The sequence below is a fragment of the Peromyscus californicus genome, unplaced genomic scaffold, assembly GCF_007827085.1.
Source record: "Peromyscus californicus insignis strain IS unplaced genomic scaffold, ASM782708v3 Scaffold_12__1_contigs__length_115047231, whole genome shotgun sequence".
Lineage (NCBI taxonomy): Eukaryota > Metazoa > Chordata > Mammalia > Rodentia > Cricetidae > Peromyscus > Peromyscus californicus.
The window spans coordinates 84,549,188-84,571,320 of NW_026294413.1; positions in this window are offsets into that span (position 1 = coordinate 84,549,188).

Here is a 22,133-nt window from a genome sequence, read left to right on the forward strand (position 1 = left end):
AGAGGAAGAGACAAGCGGTGCAAACAGAGTTCAAATGGAAATTCTCCAGCCTCAAAACCAAGATGGGGGCAACCCTCTCATGCACTCTCAAGCTGAGGCTGGTGTGGGTCTCGGAAGCAGCGTTTTCACTAAGTAAGCATTTCCTGGTAGGCAGACACCCCACAGGTAGCTGTGCCACCGTCACTTCCGTTCTGTGCTGGACATGAGTCCCTGAGTGTACTGATGGGGTCTTGTTCATCTCAATGTCCCTACCTTTCACAATGCCACTGCTACCAAGAGGACTGATAAAGGAATGAATGAATGGATGGATGAATGAATGAATACATGAATACGTGAATGAATACATGAACGAAGACATATCTCCCACCACTGGTTCCCTGCTATGCATCATGGGAACAATATTAACAACCCCTCCTTGCAAAGCCACTAAGAAGATCAAATGTGTTGATGGCTAACACTTACTCAACAGGAAGGCTACCTCCAGCAGCTAGAAAGATATGACTCAGTGCTGGTCACTTTGAACCCTCAGGAGGCCACACACAGGTCCCTGTTTGCTGATGGAGTGCGACATCTCCTCATCTCTCTCCCTGGAGAGCTGGAGGAACAGAAACAGCGATGTGGCCCTAGATTTCTGAAGAGGCCACCAGGAAACACCTGTAACTGCCCAGTAGGTCCTGCCAAAGACGTCAACAGGAGAATGTGAGGATAAACAGCTGTCTGTATCTGCTAATGCAATCAGGAGCAGAATATTAAACACTTTACGACAGGACATATATCTCTGGCATAATGAGCTGCCTCTTGTAAAGCAGGCCTTGTCCAGGCAAAAGGCAGATGGGCCCGTGTCTTAGGCTCAGCACATCTACCCACAGCTGCAAACTCCCACCACATGGTCACCGACAAATTCCTGGGACTTCACATCATCCTGGGGACCATCAGCATCACAGGTGCTATTAGTATTTCATTCCAGGGATGTTATGTGTAGATGAGTCTCCTTCTCTGTAAGAGAATGTGGGCTGGGGGATTGGCAACATAAAATCACATGTGATAACCTACCACACAGGAGACAGAGTAGACAGGGGTGGCTACTGTCCTTTGAGGAAGATGGGGCTCCCCAGGAACATGAGCTGCTGCGATAGATTGAGAATATAAAACTTGTCTCAGAGTGTCTCAGAACCAGTGTCCTGTGGTCTTAGCATCCTCATGGTAACATATGACGATGTTTTACTGACTTGGATCTAAAGACAACTATCTTGCAGGGCTGATGGTGTCTCTAAGAAAGATGTGGCTGAACGCCTCTTTGCTTTGACAGTGAATGACAGATATTCCAGTGGCTTTACAAGGTAACACAGTTTGCTCCCCCAAACAGTAGAATCACAGTCATTTGCAGTCATGAAGGATTCAAGGTATTTCTAAGACACCTAGAGCTTCCGGGCACATGACTAAAGAGCCCTGTCTGTCTAAGTGTGGGTAGTCCCTGAGCTTTCTCCGGGGTCTAAAATGAATGTCATGAAGCTCTCAAAGAAGGGGACAGAAGAGGTCCCCAAAGCCCTTTCATATCCATCATCTCTCTCTCTTATCACAGGACCCTTGTGGGGGAAAAAATGCAATCTCAACCCATTTTCTAGATATAGAAACTGAAGGCTGACAGACTTCAATGTGGCGTATGCGGACCGGTCCCTACAGTGGCTGAACACTTGCCGCACAATGACCTCTGACTCTGACAAATAGATCGCTGTCCTTCCTCAAAGAACTTCCGGTCTAGCTATTGGGATAGTCAACACTAACTGAAGGATCAACAGTAAACTAAGGAAGGGTGAGGACACTTGTCTGAGAAAGGGACCATTAACTGCAGAGTCCAGGGATAGGTGTCCCAGGCAGAGGGAGTAGCCAGCACAGAGCCGTGGCACACTCTTATTTCTGAAAGGTGGCTCGTGTGGCCACAGGGACAGGAGCAAATGCCAAGCTTTACGGAGAGAGACCCTGTGTTGGGCTGAGCCTTCTGGCCTAGATGTGAGTTTGAACTCAGGGCTTCTAGCCTGTGCCCAGCCCTCTCAAAGCACTGCAGGACCCTGCCAGTCCATCTCTCAGCTACCCTATCTCAGGGAGCCCCTTCTCTGCCTAACCACAGCCACCCACCAGAACCACTCCACAGCTATGTACAGAGCCCTGTGCCATCAGCGCCGCCACCCGAGTGTGACCCTTGCAAACTTCTGGACCCTTCTGGCCACCCTCTCTCCAGCCAAGTCATCAGGCAGCATTCCTAGGAGTCCAGGGAGGGGGCCAAGGGTGAGGGCTGGGCAGGAGCCTGAGGGCTGTGTGGCTTTCATGAGCAGTACATCTGGAGAGGAAGACAGGAATGTTTGTGTCTGAATTTAGCTAATATCCCAGGAATTTCTCCTGGCCTTGCGGAGGGCTCCTAGGGGGGCTGCAAAGCTGTGATGTCTGGGTTCTGGAGCAGGCGGGCTGTGCTCAAAGCCTCTTTGTCCTCCTCCTCTACCCCTACATCAGCCTCGCTGTGTGTCTCTGTGTCAGGGTGTCTCCTGGATGTAGCTTTTTTCTGTTGGCTATGTGTCTGTCTGTCTGTCTGAGTACTGGAATGTACGAGGATGTCTGGGGGAATGTCTCTGCATGTCCACGACTGTGTGCTTGTGTGTGTGTGCGTGCTTGTTTCTGTGTGTGTGTGTGTGTGTGTGTGTGTGTGTGTGTGTGTGTGTGTGTGTGTGTGTGTGTGTGTGTGCTGTATGTGGGTGACAGTATGGATCTCGTGCATGTGCATGCATGTGTATCTGTGTGTGTGTTCCTGAGTATCTGTGTCACATAGTTATGTCATCTCTATCTCTCCAAGTGTCTTAGGGTCAGTCTCACCAGGCATCTGTCCTTGCATGACACTGGACATTGCCCATCTAGCTCTGCCATGCCTGTGACTCTTTGGGTCTCTGGACTTTTGTTTTTAATCTACTCCTCTTTTTAGGGCCTTCTAGGATAGATGCCACCCTCCAATTTAGGAAGGAGTCCAGTGAACTTGAACCAGAGTTTACAGGGAGAGGGGGAGGAGAAAGAGGAAGCGGAAGGTAGTGAGAGGTGGAGAGCAGAGGATTAGGAAACAGGAGCCTCTGGATGCTTATGTGTGCACACCTATGTCCTCAGGTGCCCTATGTACACTAATCCATGTACATTTCTTACATACAGCCAAGCATAACACAAGTGCATGTGCCTCTGTGAGTATCTGAGCATGTGGACGGGCTCTATTCCTCAGTTTGTGTATGTATGTGCACATGGGTGTGTGTAATCTATGTGTGACTCTCCCCACACCTGTCTGTGGAGATGAGTGTGTAAGCACATGAGTATGTTCTATACATGGCCTTTTATGTGTCTGTCTGGATGTGTATGCAGATGAATGTGGTTTGTGCATGGCTATCCATTCACTTGTCTGCATGTATGTGTTTGTGCATGTGGGTATTGTGCACACATGGCTATCTGAATCTAGCTGCCTGTGTATGTGAGCACATGGGCATGGTCTGGGCATGGCTGTCCATGCATCTGTAGGGTCCTAGCAGGCTGAGCCTCACTTTTAGCTTATCACATAGAAGGAGTACCCTGAAGCCACCAGCAGGTTCTCCCTGGGTGCTGGGGCAAGAGTGACAGCCTAGACTCCCGTCTGCTCCCTCCGCTGGTTTGCTCACAAAGCTCCGCAGAGTTTGCCAAACAGCAGAACCATCTCTCTGCCTCTGGCTGAGCCCTACAGTACAGGTCCAGGCACCCTCCCTTCCGTCACAGCCCACTGCCCGCCCTGGTCACCACTCTCCAGTATCCCACATTCCCATGGCCACATCACACTCTTCAGGGCAGTTCATCGTACCTGCTCAATGATCACGTAGGGTCCCCCCATTACCACCAGCCTCACAAAGCCAAACCCACGCTCCTGGGCAAGGAAATCCTGCAGGATGTTCCAAGAAGATTCCTGGCCCCACCCTCTATGTGCTTTACCCCTGTGCCTCCGTGACCAGCATTTCTGGGCTAAGACATTATCTCTTTGACTCTTTTCCTGGACAGAGAGGAGTAATTCTACTCTGATATCCCTGGACATCAGGCCTGCCCTCTGGGGAGCCCCTGCTCCTGAGTAAAGACAGAGCTCCAGGGCCCACTAGGGTCTATAAGGAAGCTGTATGATCTGGTCTCCCACAGTTCCCAATAGACACTCTCTTTCCTGTTTCTCTTGTATCACCATTCCTGTCCCCAACATACACACATGCGCACACACACACACACGCACGCACGCACGCACGCACGCACACGCACACGCACACGCACACGCACACGCACACACGTAGTGGGTGACTGTTTGAGCCATGCCCTGAGGCACCACCCCTAGTGAGGTAGCAGGTAACTGTTACACCTGCCTATGACCTTGAGGTACATGACCCTGGGCATGGCCACCAGGGACCCTTAAGACCTGGGATGCATGTACTCGGCTCTCTCTTGGCTACCTCATGATTTGGATGCTGAGATCTTAGACCAAGGAGATCAGCGTGGGACATAGCTCAGCTTCCCTGGACCCTATGATAAATCTCCCGTGGTTGTGATTTAACCCCCAAATAAATTCCTTTGATCATTATACTGACTCTGTGGATTGCTAGCGATTTAATCCCAACACACACACACACACACACACACACACACACACACACACACACACACACACACACACACACACTCATTGCCTAGCCTCCTTCCCAGCAGGCCACCTACCTCATGGCCATCTCCTTCTTCCTTGTACCCTGGCATTCTGGGGAACTCTGGCTTCATCAAAAGGTTTATCACACGCCACACAATTTAAAAACATCTCAAACACAAGGACAGTCTGTTTAGAATTGTTTATTCTTTGTGCAGTCTACTGGTTTTCTTGAGCTAGTGAAACAAATTACCAAAAATGTCGTGGCTTAAACCAAAAGCTGTCCTCTCTCAGTTCAAGTTCACAATCAAGGCATTGAAATCCCATGCAGCGTGTGCCCCCTTCAGAGGATTTGGGCAAAAGCCCTAGCTGGCTCATTCCTTCAGTTTTCTAGTGGCTGCTGTGGTCCTTGGCATTTCAGGAATCAGCACATCCTCCCTTCTCCTTCCATCCTCATGGGCCTTTCTCTGACTGGGTGTCTCAAAACTACCTCTCCTTATAAGGATGCCAGTCATTGGTGTTAGGGCCCACCCCGAATCCAGGATGATCTCATCTCAAGATTGTTAACTTCACTGCATCTGCAGAGTCCCAAGAAGGGAACCACTTAAATTCACAGGTGCCTAGAGTTCCAGGGACAAAGCTCTACCCCTGCATGTCCTCACAGCTCTGGACACATAGTGACATTCCAAAGCAGCTTGCAGGCGGAGGCTGCTGATGCTGACAAGTATCCGCAGAGTATTGTTTGGGGTGAAGGTTGCCTTGCCTGCTCATTATGAAGCAGGATCTCTGGGTAGGCTGAGCTCCCTGCTGGAAGAGTAGCAGGTCCCCCTGCCTGTGTGGGCTTTGTGGGAGCCGAGGGTGAGAAGTTGGGATTCTGGGGGACAAAAGATACGCAGTGTGCATTCATGGCTGCTTTTCTGCTACCTGAATCCTTGATGATTCAGAGTGTGGATGTAGGTGGGCACCATCAAACCCAGGCCCTTGTGTACACCAGTCAAGTGCTCTGCTCCTAAGCTGCATTCTTAGTTCTTGGAATTTTTGACAAGGTCTTACTCTGCAGGCCAGGCTTGCCTGGATATAAAGATTTCCCCTGACATCCCTTCCCCAGTGTTAGGATCACAGGCACATACCAGACCATGGCGAAATGAAACCTACCTCGGAAAGTGAGACACAGGTAGGTACTGAGCCCAGCAGGCACTCTGCCAGCCACGGCTGCAACCCTTCCAAAGCATGACTGCTGAAGAAGGTGGTATTGCTGGGGTATTCCTGGCCCAGGGTTCCATGACCCACCTGAAATTCCTTACACTAATCCACAAGCATTGGCGGAGGGGTCTTGAATGAGACCGTCCTGTTTTCTGGGTACCACCCATGGAACAACACCACAACTCAGTCTTAAGGTTGCTGTGAGGTCCCATTGGCCTACGAGCCTGAGCACCTAGGGTCTATGAAGGCCACGATGATCCAGAGTAAAGAGAATAGAAACATCAAGAGCAGGTTGGGAACAGTAGCCAGGCCATTTGCTTCACAGGAAAATGCCAGCCCATGGCCCTACAGCATACCATTTAACCATGCCGTGTGTCCTACTGAGCACAGGAGCTCCAAGACCTCTGCTTCTCAAGAGAGGGAAGGGAAGCATAGACCCTGACTGAGGTCCTGTTGCCAGGAGGCTCGGATGTCTACAGAAATCTCCCCCCCAAAAATGCAGAGGGCAGTGAGGGAGGGTCTGGACACACACATCCTGGTGCCGGCAGAGGAGTCTGGGAGGCAAAACAAATAAGCAGGCGCTGATTTCCCTGGAGAAGGCTAGTCCACCTTTCCCTCTCTCACGGGCTCCCAAGCCAAAACAGCTGCTTTTTATCATTCCTCAGAAATCCATAAAAGGGATGGAAAATGTCGGTGCTTGTGGGGAGTGTGGATGCACGCTCGAATTTAACTGTGGCTCCCACTGCCTGCGATGGAGCCTGTAGATAACACCTCCAAGCTTGGAGCTGCTCCAGCCCAGGCGTGGAGAAGTATGCTGTCCAAGGTCCACTCTGACCATGGTCCCTATCCTTCCTTCTCCCTACTAGATGTAGCTCCTCTCCCCATTCCCTTCCCCTTCCCACTGTGTGTGTGTGTGTGTGTGTGTGTGTGTGTGTGTGTGTGTGTGTGTGTGTGTGTGTCTATGTGTGTGTCTGTGTGTGTGTGCATGTGTATCTATGAGCACCTAGGAGTTCACATGAGCTGGCTGATTCCCCACTCAGGCCCGAAGGAAGCCTTTCTGCCCCTGGCAATGGCCTTGCCGGCAGTTCCTGCTCACCATCTTTGGCTGGGACGATGAGGCTGAACTTGAAGGTCAGACTCTGGGCTCAAGAGCTGACTCCATAAATCAGTCTGCTCACATTGTTGAGTGTACAAGAGACTCAAGGGCCCTTGAAGGAGCTGCTTCTTCCTCGTCAGTGAACATGAGGCAGGGGCCAGGGATAGGTGTCTTCAACAGGCTCTGGGAGGGTACCGCTGAAGGTTTCACAGATCTCATTCTCAGTCTCAGCCATAGGTGGGGAAACTGGGGTCCACAAAGGCTCAGAGGTTGACTGAGGTTATACCAAGAAAGAGGGTAACAGGGAGTGACACCCACCCTCTACTCTGTCCTCTGTTGTGAGATCCTGAAATTCAAATGCTCCAGGGATTGGAAGAACTAGGAACCAGCCAGCAGCCCATGCTCAGCTCCTACCCACTGTCACCCCTGACTCTGCAAACCCATCATCCACAGCACAGGCAATTTCTTTTCTGTTTGTTATTTTTGCTTTTTCCAAGATAGGGTTTCTTTGTGTAGCCCTAGCTGTCCAGGAACTCGCTCTGTAGACCAGGCTCGCTTTGAACTCACAGAGATTCTCCTGCCTCTGCCTCCCTAATACTGGGATTAAAGGCATGTGTCACCACGGCCCTGCAGCACATATGATTTCTAACATCGGCCAAATGTACTGGTCATTGCACTTCAAAACCTCCGTGTTTCAACATGGACAGTTATTCAAAGCTAATCATGAGAACTCCAGTGGTCACACCAAACCTGGTAGTAAGTTGAGGACTTTGAAGTATCTCTAGGACCCTGTTTTTTGCCCTGACCTGGAAGAACCAGGAGGGCCACCCTTTCCTATTCCCTGAAGCCCATTGCCCAGGTTCTCCCCAAGCTGACTGCTCTGAATGCTGGGGTGGGTCAGATCACCCAGAGCTGCCCCAACCCTGCTCAGAGAGGCTCTGGGGCCGATAGAGAAGGGCAGCCATAGCATCTGGTAGAGTCAGGAGCCAAAATCAACTCTGTACATTCTTAACCATAGCCTTTCCCAGCCTCCGTCTCCTTACATGTAAAGCTTAGTCGATAGTGGCACATACCCCAAACCTCTGTGGACAGAGAATAATACGTTTAGGAAATTTCTTGAAGCCCAGTCTGCCCTGGCCAGGATAATTCTTGCCCTTTGATCTTTCCACAAACCATGCCTTCAAACAGGAGATCTTAAGTACTTCCAATACTGCCCAAGGTTCCTTCAGTACCAAACCAGGCTCCTTCTACATGTTTCACTGTGCCCAAGCTCCAGCCCACCCTGGAAATGCCCATCTGCACCTCCAGAGCACCTTGGACATAACGTGACCAGGGGCAGGGAAGGAATGACGAAGGGACAGACAAACGTATGAAAAAGCTATGGTCAGGTAGGTTGTATGCATTTCTGAGGGAGTAGCACCAGCTACCGCAGCAGTACAGAATCTCAGGGTGTTTATTACGGGAAGCATGAGGACAGGGGTTAGCCTGTCTCAGCAGGAAGTGTCTGTGGGTGAGCAGTCTGAGGCTGTAAACATCCAGGAGGAGGAAGCTACAGTTGCTAACTCATGCACACACTGACACCATTCAGACTCAGAAAGACTTTGCCAACTCTGAGCCTGATGCTTTTGGGAAGGCTTTGCCAATTTCCCGTGACTGGCTCATGTGAAACAATGTGTATTAATTCACTCAGGACCTCACTCATTCCCTACCCCCATCTCTGTAGCAACATCTTCTCAGCAGATGGTAGAGGGGTAGAGGGGACAGGTGTTAGCATGTCCTCTGCTACATGGGAACAGCTACCTAGAGCATCCAGAACTAAGAAAGACTTCGAGCAATGTCCACACTGAACAAGAGGAAATGCAGTGATCCATTAGTTATGTCTGCTGAGGGCTCCAAGGGGAGGCATGGGAACTCCTGTGCAATAAATGTGCCTGCTGCTACTCATCATCCTTTATATAGCAGATGATATATCTGAGCAGGTGGGTGTGTGTGTGTGTGTGTGTGTGTGTGTGTGTGTGTGTGTGTGTGTACATGTGTCAGTGTAGAGATAAGCCTCTGATGCTACTCTTCAGGAGCTGTCAATATTATTTTTTGAGATAGTGTCTCTCTGTGGGGCCTTAGACTTGCCGATTGGGCTAGACTGCTGGCCAGCAAGCCCCAGGAATTCTTTTATCTCTGCCTCTCCGGTGCTGTGGTCACAATATACATACCATACCTATCTTTTCATGTAGGAGCTGGGGATTGAACTCACATCCTCATGCTTGTGTGGCAAGGACTTTACTGATTAAACCACCACCTCAGCCCCTGGACAGTTCTTCATAATCTAGACTTTTGGAGTCACACAGTGAGGTCAGTGTATGACCAGGAGGGCTGAGAAAACCAGAGACACGGGGAAGTGAAGCAACTTGCCCAAAACCCCAGCCAGCACCAAAAGTAAAAGCAGAGTTCAGCTGTGTCTGATCCCGTGTGCCTGCTTTGCCCTCTGACCTCATTTCTCCCCACTCTGATAATAGCCTAGGTCTGGGGACAGTCATAGCCCTCGTTATGAGTGATCGATCTGAGGCAGCATTTGGACCCCATGGGTTACATTTGCTCATGCCACACCAACCTGTGTGATCCTGGGAAGTCTCCCATCTTCCTCAACTTCCCACAGTAATGCATAACAAATGACATCTCTCATGGAGCTGAAGGTCACATCAAGAAACCACACGGACTACTAGCTTCCCAAGAGACCTGCCCCCTGTGGACTCTCACAGGAGGGCTCTGACTGACTCCTGACTCCCTCATGAGCTGGGGCACAGTGCATACTGGAGGCCTATAGAAGAGTGTGGGGACTGAGACCTCACCCCATCCCATTCCTTCCTCTGTGGGATTCTTTGAATCCTAGAAGCATCAGGCCACAGCAGTGGGCAGAAACTGGGGCCAGTTTATTCTGTTCCCACAGTTCAGGGTAAGAGCCCTGACTCAACCTACAGTTCTACCCTAAAAGCTTTGGCTGGTGGCACCTGCCTTCCCCCTCTTCCCCCATCCCGCTGCATCACCTGCCGGGAGAGAGCCGAATGAGATAATGTCTGGTCAGGGATCCAGTCATGAAGGAAAAGGCTCTTTGCACATGTGCCCAAGCCTTTCCTTATTTATTCATTTCTACTTATGACTCTCCAACTCAGCAAGCCCGGGTCATGAGTGAGGAGGGGAGGGGTGACCCACTCATGTTTTCTGTAGCCTGACTTACCACAAAAGGCCCCAAGTTGATGATTTCAGGGTTTCCCAGCAAAGAACAACATTCCAGTCAAAGGCTCTTGTGGCCAAAGAATGTCTTTGGGCCAGGGAAAGGCAATCTGCCACCCAAGCTCCCAACTCTGTGGGAGGTCCTAGCTAGACAGCAAAAAGAAACAAATGGGGAGCATTAATTTAGCACCTACTGTGTTCCCAGTAGCTGCTAGAGATTTCATTGCTTTTAGATCCTTTATCTTTAAAACAATCACAGTGGGTCCCAATCCCCCTTGCCTAGAGAGCTTGTAAACATGAGGCAGGGATCTGGTTTCATTGTTCTGGGTGGGCCGGGCATAGAACTTTTTCAAAATGCCCCAGGGCATTTGAGTGTGTGGCCAAGGTTGAGAACGGGGACCTAGTCAGCCATTCTTGACCTTCCAAGGACATACAAATGAATCCCTTGGACATTGTTAAAATACAGATTGCAATTCAGCAGGGTTGGCCAGGGCCTTTCTAGCTAGCTCTCAGCCAACGCAGAAGCCATTGGGCCTTGGATCAAGCTTAGTAGAGTGCGAGTGTAGTCTGGCTATAAACTTCAAGGCAATAAAGACTGGGTCCCAGGTTCCTCTAAGTTGTCTAAAATCAAGGGACTGCAGAATATACATTTGTCAAGGTGTAAAGAAATGAAGAGATTTGCCGGCAGGAGTCACATGGCTGTCGTTTAAGGACTGCTTATGGATTACTGAGGCCTCCGTTCCTCTGACGGCCATCGAAAGGTGGGAGCAATATCCATGATTCCCAAGAGTATTTGGAAGATTAAATGAGACCATGCAAAAGCGGGATGTTAGATGATGTTAAAAACTATACTGCCTACTTTTAAAGTATGATAACAGTTTTAGTCACTTAATTTTTTTTTAACTAGTATCAGTACATAGGTATTTATAGGTGAATGATACTATGTCTGAAGTTTGCTTTAGATACTCCAGTCAGGAGCAAGGCAGGACAGAAAAAGACAGAGGAGGACCAAAAAACAGAGGAAGGGAAGGAGTGTCAGGGTCCAAACATGGACCATGGAAAAGTACTAGCTAGGCCAGAGAACAAGCCCCTGCCCTAAACCGGAAGCCCCCAAAGATAAAAAACAGGTCAGGCAGGTCAGGTAGCATAGCAACAGAACAATGGGCCCTGACCACTGACCTTACCACCTAGCAGCCTCATGGCTTCCACATAGCCCTTCACCTGCATGTCCCCCTTCACCTGCTCATACGGCACGTCGTGCACCCCTTCCCTCCTTCCTGCCCCCTCTCATGCTATATAAGCCTTGCTGAGGAGAATAAAATTTGCAGCTTGATTAGAACACACTGTCTTGCTGTCTTCTCTCATGTCTCCCCCATCCCTCTCATTCTCTCCCACAGGTGGGTCGCCCCCGTTGACACCCCGCTGGCTGGGGCAACTGGCGCCCAATGTGGGGCTTGACCCTCGCCTTGTCTGGAGTTGAACATCCTTCTCCAGGAAAGCCCAGTCGTCTGGTGGAGATATTTTTAGTGATTGTCCGTTGAGACCGCCCGACTCGACGCCCTTTCTTGATGCCCCGCTGGCCGGGGCAGAGGAGGAGGAGGAGGAAGAAGAGGAGAGGGGGAGAAGAAAGGCAGAAGGAATGGATTAAAACAGTAAGGGTGGGGAGATGGCCGGTGAGTCAGTGATGGCCACACAAGCATGGAGACTTGAGCTTGGATCTCCGGTACCCGTGTGACAACCATGCCCATGCAATCCAGCACTGGTGGAGTGGGGAGGGGGAGAGGCAGAGACCGACGATATCCGGGACTTGCTGCCAGCCTGTCTTGTTGAATTGGTGAGACCCAGGTTCAGCGAGAGACTAGTGAAAAGCAACTGAGGAAAACACACAACACTAAACCCCAGCCACCTCTTGCATGTACACACACGCGCACACACACACACACACACACACACACACACGCACACACACACACACACACACACACACACACACACACACACACTGTGGCTGAACATAGTCTATTTTTATAAACACTTGAATATTCTCACAAGTAAAAGTTAATGATCAAAAGAGATGCTTTGTAGTATACTGACACAGGTAACTTGGCTCCTGGTTGGTGACGCCTGTAAATCACATCCTCCAACCTTGAGTGACGTAATGGAACAGCGTCCTCCTGTTAGAAAGAGCCCCTGCCACAACCTACAGCTGGCAAAGTGGTGCTAGTTTGCATGTGTATCTGTTAGCCATAGTAGGGGTGGAGAACACACAAACTGCATGTGTGTACTAAGTCCAGCACTTTCCGTGGACTGAGTTCCCACAGCACCCTAGGACTAGACCCATCATCACTCCAAACCGAAGAAGCAATGAAGACTCAGAACTGAGGGACTTTGACCATGGCACACAACTGCCAGTGGGCACCCCTACGTATTCCTGAGTAGCGCCCCCCTCCCAAATATCCTTTTATTATCAACAAGGCTCAGACTGCAACCTGGTTTGGCATCTTAGTCTGCGCTAAACTCTGGGGACAAACCGTGTTCCACCCACCGGTGCTGTACCCTGCAAGGGGGCAGCCAGCTAGCCTCTTCTGCCTACCTTCCTGCCAGCCCCAGTCCCAGGGTCAAGGCACGTGGAAGGGCCAAGTCCTCTGTCATTGCCCGCTCCCCCTATAATCAACATAGAAGGACACCCATCCCGGGGCTGGGTTTTTATATGCACAAGCCTCCTGGTCCCCTGGGCTACACACCAAGTCCTACTGCGGTCGCCACCATGAATGGCAGCATCCTCTACCCACACTCCACCGCGCCACCTCTGCACAACCCTCTCCAGGCCTGTAAACACGGAAGCCACACATGCAGCAGGGCCGTGGCAGCCAATAAATCTTGGCCTCCTGTTTCTCTTAAAGAAGCAGAGCAGTGGAGGACACTGTGCCTGACCCTGCAGAGTGGTACTGGGGCCTTTCTAGCCAGCCCTCGGTGGCTGCTCGTCATCCCAACAGGAAGGAAGAGAAGGGCAGCCGCATCACGCGTGCTCCCCGCGGCTTGTTTCTCTCACTTTATCAGAGCTAACTAACATCCCCCACACCGCCACTCACCCCAGGGCGGGGAGGACACAGGGCCTGATGAAGGGAGTGGGAGTCATTTTCTCGAGTTGCTTCACAGGCTCGTGAGGGCTGCTGGGGAAGCAGATATCCACAGGGCGCTCCGCTCCCCAAGCCTAAGAGAAGACTACGCAGACAGCCAGGTCAGAAGAAAAAACAAACCGAGTGCAGGCGCACATGGAAGCTGCCAGGAGGGGAGCAGAGGCCATACTGCTGGACGTGCCTCCACCTGGTCTTAATAACGGGGGCACTCACCCTGGGAGGAGCAGAGCAGAGTCGGGCCTATACCCTCGCTCTCCACGGACGCTCCGTTTGTGTGCTCTTGCATCCGGATGAAGCGTAGCGTGAGGGTCCCAGCATGGAGCCCATCCTCCTGGCTGTGGAGGGTTCAGCTTTTCTGGAATCAGGTTGCCACATGACCACAGACCCACCACACAAAGGTCTTTCGGGTTAGGGTCTTTCTAGGCCACCCCCATTCTGTCTGAGTCCCCTGAAGCCTGGCTCCTGGCTAGCAGTTGGAGCCCTGTCCCATGCACCCCCTTCCCTGAGGAAGCACACAACTACATGGAATGGAGGAACTTCAGGCCTGGGTGGCTCTGTGCCCTGTGACTGCTCAGGGTACTAGAAAAGATATTGACAGTTACTTCTTTCTGGTCAGAGACCAGAGCCAGACAACCAGAGGGAGGGCCAAAGACTCCCTGCCCTAGGAGGCACTTAGGTTCCAGGAGGAGATGTGATCAGTCAGGTTTCCAGGGTCAGAGTTGCATGACTGGGCCAACGCACAGGGCAAGAAACCAGGGCACATTCCAGTACAAGTAGGTTTAAAGATAGCAGGGGGAGGGGAGGTCAGAGGCCACGAGGAAGCCTGGACCTGAGCCACCCGTTCCTACTTCAAGTCCACCAAGGAACAGAGCCCTGAGATTCCCTCCCCATCTTACACCTGTCCCTTTGAACTGCAGGCTCACACTAAGGGAGAGCAAGGTAAGTCAAGGGGACAGAATGCCCAAGGTCATCCAACTAGCTGGGGTCGGTTTGGTTGTGTGGTTTTTATTATCCCTGTGGGGGCAGCTGATGGGCATAAGAACCGGGGTGTTTGGTAAGTGTTCTGAGTCATTGATTAACTTGTGACTTTCCAACCTTGGTTACCTGGCTGCCGGAGTGTTAGACACCTGGCTGGTACCTGGGCCAGGGGTGAGTTGAGAAAAAGCCAGATAGATCCTCTGCCTTCTCTGGCTTCTGTGACCTTGCACCATGGACTGTCCAGGCTGTGAATCCTGAGAGACAGCTCTGCTCCACGAGACCACGGAACCCAAAGCAGGAGGTGAAGCCGCCCAGGGTAACAGTGCCGTCGTCAGGTTGTGTACACAGCTGCCCCCAGACAACTGAGGATATGACATGCTCTCTAGAAGAAAAGTGATATCCAGCCATCAGGCATCAGCACCAGCTGTGGATTGGCTAAGATCCCTGCCATCAGAATCAAGACCTGCCTGTGACACACACACACACACACACACACACACACACACACACACACACACACACACACACACACACTGGGATTCCAGGGTCCTTCTTCATGCAGCGAACATCCATCCCTGCTTTACATGGCTGAAGAAAAGGAGTTTCCTCACCCTCTGCTCTGTGCACACAGGAAATCTAAGAGCTTATTTGTATCCTCCCATTTGTATGCCTTACTCAAATGTCCGCAGGTCTGGGTCTGTGAGTAAAATGTATCTATTCTGTCTAAGCACCCAGCACCCAGCACCAAGCACTCCAAACCTAGTGCCCAGCATTCAGCACCAGCCAGGCATCTGTAAGAGCTCAAGCAGAGTCCGAGGAAGGCGACATAACTGGATCCTCACCTTGACAAGTGACATCAGAATACCAGAGGGCTGGTTACCCAAGCTGTTACCCAAGCTCTGTCCTCCAAGGATTGTCCCAAAGTAACCCTTATACTCCTGGGTGCCACTGTATTGACCAGCACTACCCAATGGTGTTGGTGGCCTTGCAGCTCGGGAGCCCTCTCAGGTTATGAGAAGGCATGAGACCTGTGGACATAGCCCCAGCCCTGGAGATGTGAGCATGACCTCCAAAGTGGGTCCTGGGGCTGAACACCACAGTGGAATGCGGTATGTCCCATTACACCAATAGTCACCACCTTTGGAGCTGCCACAGGAATTGTGATGAACAGCAATGACACCAGCTGCCAGTGAGCCAGCATGAATGGCAGGCAGTAGGTCCCAGTCCTATGCATGCTTCCCAACATTCTTCCAATGAATGTAGGCACAGGTTCTTCACGGATGAGGAAACCAAGCTCTCTTAACAGTTAGTACCTCCTCGTGTCCACATAGCTGGTGGGTTCTCCAGTCTCAATTTCTGAGCTATAGCCTGCCTCCTTGGGAGGTTCGTAAGTGCTAAGTACATGGATAACTCATCACTACTCCCAGACACAAGGCACGACTCCCTTGAGGCTACAAGGGCAGGAAGACAGCAGCCTTGGGCCAGGAAGCCCGGTGAATAGAAGCTGGGATGTCTAAAAATGGCTAGAATGCTTCGAGGGCCAGGACAGTATGCTCCTCCTGGCCTCTGACATGACCCTCAAGGAATCTGCCTGGACTCCCAAGGGACAAAGGTACCGGCAGTGAAGGAAGACAGAATTGGAGCAGCACTGGGTGATAACACTTGAGGCTAAGTATTCACTGGAGGCTCTCACCTGCCTGCATAGAAGGATGGCAAAATCTCCTGACTGCCTTCTGAAGGCCTGTGGTTTCCATTCTGTGGACAGGAACACATACTATGGGTGTATTGTAGGTGACCAAGTGGAGGTGAGCAGAGCACCTCTTGTGAGGTCAGCCCACCCCAAGCCTAGAAAGGCATCTTCAAGCTATACTTGAATAGGTAAAGGGATGACCTTGGGGGTCCTGGATAAATAGGTATGCAGTTTGTTGATGCTCTTATGAAGGAAGCATCTGGAATGGGCAGGAAATGTCCTTTGAACCATTGGGATCCCTGTGCCTAAAGGGTTTGAGCTGTGACAACAGACTCTTGCCAGAACCTATGGCCCTGACATTTCTTCTGAATCTAGTGGCAAAACCTCTTGTGCCACTGGCACCCCACAACAGGAGAGGGAACCTGGTCTATGTAGACCTCCATCATCCTTCATGGCCCAGCCAGCGCTGGCCTTTTCTTCCCACCCATGTAGCAAAAATTGATGCTCATTAAGCTAGTTGGTTTTTGAGCTTACACAGATGCATTTGATGAGAACTTACTCTTGTTATCCTAAAAAGGGAAGTGACATCTTTCTAAAAGGGCTATAAAATGGCTTCCTGTGGAGCCCCAAGCCCCTCATTCACTTTGGGGTAACTCAGATCAAGATCCCACCATCCTGCTGGCCCTACCTCTCCATCCTCATCATGGTGAGAGCCCTGTAGCCAGGATCCTCATGGCTTTGCAGACCTGCTTATCCTTCAGTAAAGCTTCCTGGAGTCCTCCTTCCACGCTCCTCAGGAACGCCTCCAGCAGCACCCAAGTTCATCCATGAAGTTCAACCATTGCTATCAAGCAGGGACCCCTGACTGCAGTGTCCATGCTAGGCTGGAGGTCAAGGACGGTAGAAAGCAGTTCCAGGTCACTTATCACCACGGCCCCAGGCACAGCTAACTCTGCCTTGAGAGTCAAATTCGTTGTCTGTCCAAGCCACCTCAAGAATTTAATTGCACCACTGTATTCCAACCCAGATGCATTCTCCCTAAAACAACTAAATGCCAGCTCCAGAATTCTCTCTACCATTTCCATTTCTGCCACAGTGACCTTTCCAAGCTTTGTTACTGCACTTTGGGGTCCCAGGTTCCCTGAATGGCTACTCTCCTCTTTGCCTCTCTTTCTGAGCATCTTTTGGCTACAAGGACTCCATGCCTTGCTGTGTCACACAATAAGCTAGATTTCCAGTGGTCTGAATCTAATATGTAAATCCATGTGTTGAGACTTAATCACCAGCGTGTTTATCATTTGTAAATTATCCAGAATCAAGCATTCTGTTACGGCATCACAGGTGAGACCCTGGAATGACTAGGGAAATATCCTGTCCCCAAATGTCCATCTGTACTAAACTCACAGCATCCGGTCTTATTCTCTAGACATTCTTACCTGTGGCAACTGCCTGAATGCCAGGATGCAGGGACTACTTACTGTATGTTTTATTGTTATGATCAGACTAAAGCTCAGAGACGTTAAGGGTTCTGCCCAAGGTCACATAGCTGGTATCTGATGGAGCTGTCACAAATATCCAGTCTAGCTGTCTTCTCCATCCAGCTCCCTCTAATACTCACGATGATGGCTCCGCCAACTGCTGAGCTGTGTGCTGCAGTCCTTACCCTGTGAAGAGATTCAGCTAACATCAGAATCCCCAGGACTCCCATTCCCCCAGTGTCACAAGTTCTCATGACCAGAGGCCCTTAGTGACAGCGACCGCCCAGGGCCAATAATTCAATACCAGCTTTTGGAAAAGTATGACTTTCTTTTTCTACTCATTTTGCAAAAGAAAAAAAAATCCATTTGGCCTCAGAAAAAAATATTCTCGGTGCCAAACACGATTTTTGCACATGGTGAGGATGTGTGATTTTTTTTTCATATGTATTTTTTCCCTTTTTCCCCTTTTAGTAAAAACAGTTTCATCCCTGGCAAGAGACTGAGAGAAAGGGAGTAAAAAAAAATGCTATAGAAAACCATTGCCTGGCTATTACAGAGACCAAAGCCAAGAGTTTAGGAGCTCGGTAGTTGAAAGAGAGTAAGATCTAAATAAAGATTATCAGAGTATGAAACTGAAGCTGGATTTGGGGGCTGACTCCCATGTGTCCTTGCCCAAGCAGCTCGGTCTTCAGGACTATTTAGACATCCCCGAACTCTCAGAAAAAAAAGGGGGGGGCAACAATATTGCCACACTTCCTACCTATGCCCAAGGCAGACATTAGTAATCAATCACAGCAGGGATTCAGCCTGAAGCCTCCAAGAGGCTCTTACCCACTGATTAGAATTGGCAAAGAAGATGCAACGAAATTGCTCCCCCACCCCAACCAATTCATTCATTCATTTATGAAGTTACTGCGCATGGAGACAAGGAGCGGGCTGGCAAAGGTTACCAGGGAAGTTGGGATCAGTAAGCCTTCCCCCAACTTTGCTGCAGGCCCTCAGGTAGGTTTTTTTTTCACTTCCTCCCCATCTTCTGCATGTCATGGAGGGAAAAATTCTGGGGTTCAGAGAATGACATCTGCAGGCCTAAGTCTTCTGCCTCTGTGGACTTCCCAACAGGATCTGTCCTGCGTGTTCTGCCGATCACCTGGGGTCACAGTGGCGTCTCTCAAGAGCATAAGCACACCCTGGCAGCAGCATGACCTTCCCATGTTTGTGGGGAGGCCGCAGATCTGTGAAGGTCAGTGTTCCTACCACCTGGAAATGGTTTTTGTGCACTACTCTTGCTTCAGTTTTAAGAATGGAGTTTTCTACGGAGCTAGCATTTCCAAATTATGTTATGTAAAAGACATTCCTAAAATGTCCTTGAAGACTTTCCACAAGAGAACCTGAACCAAAATGCAAATAAAATGAAACAGAAGAGATGTGCATCCGAACGCACTGGAGGAGCTCAGAATGTTCTCTCTTACCCTCAGCATCATCCTGTGTCCTTGACTACAAAGGCCCTGAGAAGTCCTGCTGAAAGTCCTGTATAACAGCCTTTCAGTGTGTGCCTGTTTATAAGAAGCAACACTTGGCCTCTGGGATCGTCAGCTTTCCCTTACCCTAACAGACACTTGATATAACCAAGTTAGGGAGAGGCAAGGTTCTTTCATCTCACACCTTGGAGGTCTCAGGGAGGTGCTGGCTCTATGGTTTGTGAGCCTCTGGCAGGGCAGCATGCCAGGCAGAGGCAGCACTGGTCACTCACGCTGTGGCCAGCAGGAAGCAATGGGAAAAGGAAGAGGGGGTTCTGGGGTCCCACTCTCCTCTGCAGGGACACTCCTGTGGGGACAGGAAGATCTGCCTCTGGAAGGTTCTGCACCTCCTGATAGCGCCATTCTGGGGGCCGATCCTTCCCAGACCACGCTGGCCTAGAGGAGAGGGTTAGGATCCAAACTACAGCTACACTTACTAAGATTCTGTTAAGTATTATTTAAAAAACAAAAATGGGGCTTAGCTACACACGTTTGAGGAGAAATAACCTGGAATCAGAAAGACTAAGTCTGAGCCTTGGCTGGAGGGGGGGGGGGGGGTCTGACTAAGAAAGTTCTCGTTTGGTTGTTTTAGAATTGTTGCTGTGTGTTTGTGCTATTGTTGTTCTTTTGTTTTATTGCCACAGGGACTTCCTACGTAGCCCAAGCTGCATCCATCCCCCTGCCTCATCCTCCTGAAGGCTATGGACAGCCCTGTGCTACTGCCTCTGCCAAGTTCTGTTTTACTTTCTATGAGATGGAAAATCACCAGAATTTACTTTGGACTTTTGAAAACACCTATATAGAAGAAAATTGAAATTGCTCATAATTTCATATTTATAAACTTTGTTAAATTTTTAATAGATCCCCTTAAGTCTTTTCAGTGTTTTAAAAAATTTGAAGATACCTACTTCTGTTTTTTTTTTAAAGATAATGCACAATTTGATATCCTATTTTTTTTTGTTATCTAACAACTAGAAAAATGTGTAATTAATGAAAACATCTGACAACACTCTGAAAAAGGTATGTTTAAGTGACATAGTAAGATTCCATTATTTGAATATTATCTAAAATTTTAGACCAGCTATTCAAGAATTCATAATTATTTGGAGTTTGGTAAGGCAAGATGAGGTACAAGTGGTGTTTTAGGAAGCCCTGGAGGTGGGACCTTAAAATTAGCCTGGACTCAAAGGCAACATCAAGACAAGAAAACATTATGAAAATATCCATGCTGAGGTCAAGGATAGCTATTAAAAGCCTCTTTAGTTCAAGGTTAGGCTTTGGACATGCCAAACTTGCAGCAAGCCTCGGGCCAGTCTGCTAGCTCTAAGGTCCTGTGGGATTGGGGACTGCAGGTGTCCTGTTATAGGCCTGTGCTGTGATTGCCAGCCACGCCAAACCTTCCCCGTGAGGGCTGCCTCTGTTCCAAGGCTTTCGTCATCAGTGAGCGAGGCTGCAGGGAGCACGCTTGTCACACATTGTTCTGTTCATCTGTGGTTGCCTTCTTATCATTGAACCTCTGGGTCACCTCGAGGGAGCTTTTGGGTGCCCTGATGAAGTAACCAGCGAGATAACTGAACACCTCGTATTCCCAGCATCCCCTTCCCTCCCAGCATCCCCTTCCCTCCCAGCATCACCTCCTGAAACAACCTCTAATCACATACTAACTAAAGGGTGGTGTTTCTTTTCTAGGTTAAATGCGAGTGCATGAACATATATACATACCACTTGGAATGTGGATGAAGTTTCCGTAGTATTTTTTTAATCTTCTCAATTTAAGTTGTTTTCATATTTTTTTGAAGAAGAAAGCAAAGTGTGGGATACATATACCATGCAGAACAACTTAAAACCATATAAGAATGTCAAACAGTAGCTCTTGCCTTCAACGAGTCGACTAATATTTCTGTCTCTTTGAAACAAGGATCATCTTACACCTGTGGCTTTGGAGCCTGGCCCTACTTCCTTTTTATCCTCAATAATATATTTTCAATCTTCAGGAACACTACACCATAACTCACTTGTTTATCATAACACAGGATTCCATTATCCTGATCCATCACTAACTTAAATATCTTCTAGATTGGGACTCTCGGGTTGTCTCCAGTTTTTGCCATTGTTTGGAGTGCTGTGATGAATGTCTTAGAGCCCTCATCCATTCCCAGGTCGCTGGTTGCTTCTCTGTCATAAATACCTATAATTGAGGAGATAAGTTCCGGGTACGTGTTTTCACTGCTTTTCCAGGAACTGCTACCTACTGAGCAGTTTTTATGACATAGAGTGATTTTACAACACATAGTAGAAGTAAGAGTCACCCAGAGGCAGCTACTTTGGACTTTTTTGGTGAACTCTGTCATCTCTGTGGGGATGTTTATGTGAGTGAACCAGAGGTTATTGTCTGTACATACACTGGACAAACGTGTTAGAAAACAGGAATCGTTTTCTGTGCTGGGAAGACAGTTCCTTGAGTAAAAGAGCTTGCTACCAATGTGGGGGTCTGAGTTTGATCTCTGGAATCCATGGGGAAGAGAAGCATCAGCTCCACAAAGTTTTGTTCTGATCTCCACACATACACCATATACACACACACCACTCATGATAATAATAAGTGAAATAATTTTTAAAGAATATTTTTACTGGCCACATACTATCACATTATTATTGGGGAGAATTTGAAAGTATAGCTTTTTAAGTTTTGTGTATATATAATGTATATATATTAGTTATGTTATTTCTAATACAATTTCATAAGTATCTGGATGGTGTCCTTAATTACTTGCTCAAGACAAATTTATAGACATACTATTGGTGAGTTAATTATAAAAGTTTTTGAGGATTTTGATATACTTTAGTAGATTAAGTACTCTATGGGGTCAGGCCCAATACACACACCTTCCTGAGGTATATGAGAAACTTAGTTAGGGCGTCTATTGCTACAGTAAAACACCATGACCAAAAACCAAGTTGGGAGGATAGGTGTACTGGGCTTACACTTCCAGGGTCTTGTCCTGATTTCCTTTAGTGATGGACCCTGGAGGCAGGAGCTGATGCAGAGGCTGTGTCTTACTGGCTTGCACCTCATGGCTTGCTCAGCAGCTTTCTTATAGAACCCATGACCACCTGCCAAAGAACGGCAC